Raw genomic sequence first — 1,774 nt, 5'->3', positions numbered from 1 at the left:
ATAAAAGGAATGTTTAATCATTTTTAAAGCATAAATGAGCATTGCATAGTTTTTTTTGGTATATTGCTTTGTTAATGTTAGCTCACACCTAGTTACCACTGTTATTTTGGGGGAAGCGATGATGATTATGATGATGACGACGATGATGATGATGATGATGATGATTGTTTTTGCATTCAGACTTGGTGAAAGTAAGAGCACCATAATGTGAAACCACACAAGACTGATAGTGTTCATCCTGGCAGGTTTGACTGATGACCCAGAATTGAAAGTTGTGTTATTTGTCTTCCTGCTTCTTCTTACCTACTTGCTGAGTGTCACTGGCAATCTGACCATCGCCACACTCGCCCTAGTGGATATGGACCTGAAGACTCCCATGTACTTTTTCCTTCAGAATTTCTCTCTTAGAAATTTCCAATACTATTAAATTGCTGGTTATTATGGCAATTGGGGACATGTCTTTTCCTATGCCGTTGTGCTACTCAAGTGTTTTTTGCCTTCCTACTTGGAGCATCAGAATTTTACTTGTTGGCAGCTATGTCCTATGACCACTATGTGGCCATCTGTAAGCCCCTTCATTACATGACCATCATGAACAGCAAAATCTGCATTCAGCTGGTCCTCAGTTGTTGGCTTGCTGGCTTGTCATCTTCCCACCACTCGTCTTAGGTCTAAATATTGACTTCTGTGCCTCCAACATTGTTGATCATTTCTACTGTGACACTACACCCCTCATGCAGATCTCCTGCACAGACACACAGCTCCTGGAGATGATGGGATTCATTTCAGCTTTGGTGACTCTCTTGGTCACACTGGTCATGATGATGGTATCCTACACCTATATCGCCCTTACCATTCTAAGAATCCCTTCAACTAGTCAGAGGAAAAAGGCTTTTCCACATGTTCTTCTCACATGATCCTGATATCCCTTTCCTATGGCAGCTGCTTTTGCATGTATCTTAAACCTTCAATCAAACAAAGAATATCTTTTTCCAAGGGAATTGCTGTCCTCGATACCTCAGTTGCTCCACTTTTGAACCCTTTCATCTGTACCTTACAGAATCAACAAGTGAAAAAGCCTTTGTTAATCTGCTACACAGAATTGTCTCTTTCTCAAAAAATTAATGTTTTACTTTGTTATACAAAGGATATGAATAAAGAATGCCCAGGTAGGATCAGTAGCTTCCAAGAGATAGTTTCCTCCTTTACTTTTTATTTCATTGCTCTGACATTTAACTTTATATCCTTTGAAAAATATTTTTTTTTTTCATAAAACCTTGGGGTTTGAAATGCTATTTTTTCTTTTAATCTCCATTAAAGCTGCCTTTTATTTTTGACATTATTTCCTCCCTTCTTTTAGTTTTCTTTCTATGGATATATGAAAACATTGAGCTTTCACTTTCAATATGTCTCTTTTGTCCCTTAAGAATTGCAATAAGGTAAGATTATAAAAGTTTATCTCATTTAAAATTGTATTTGACTTATGACCCATCAAACTAATTTAGAATTAATATTTATTTTTATGCTTCCAATTAACTGATGTATATTGTATTTAAGTAGATTAAAAGAAAATTATAGCAGAGCTTTTCATGTTTGCCTTTGAGCACTATTTATCTTTGACATGTATGTTCAAATATTTTATATGTGTTTCTCTAAGTGTATATTCACACATATCTATGTATTTGTGCATAAGCTCTAAAATAACAAATCACTTAATTTTTAGATGAAAGAATTTACATTTATAAATGATTTTTATCATAGTTAAAAGAAAATG

General features: G+C 35.1%; 1 pseudogene; it reads left to right on the top strand.

Annotated features, from left to right (window-relative positions):
* Positions 1 to 205: 205 nt before the first annotated feature.
* On the top strand, positions 206 to 1,125 carry LOC143398488 (olfactory receptor 6C74-like; annotated as a pseudogene).
* The last annotated feature ends 649 nt before the right edge of the window (positions 1,126 to 1,774 follow it).

This window comes from Callospermophilus lateralis, chromosome 4 (genome assembly GCF_048772815.1).
Source record: "Callospermophilus lateralis isolate mCalLat2 chromosome 4, mCalLat2.hap1, whole genome shotgun sequence".
Classification (NCBI taxonomy): domain Eukaryota; kingdom Metazoa; phylum Chordata; class Mammalia; order Rodentia; family Sciuridae; genus Callospermophilus; species Callospermophilus lateralis.
The sequence above is the reverse complement of the archived record's forward strand: the minus strand, read 5'-3'. Positions and strand labels throughout refer to the sequence as shown.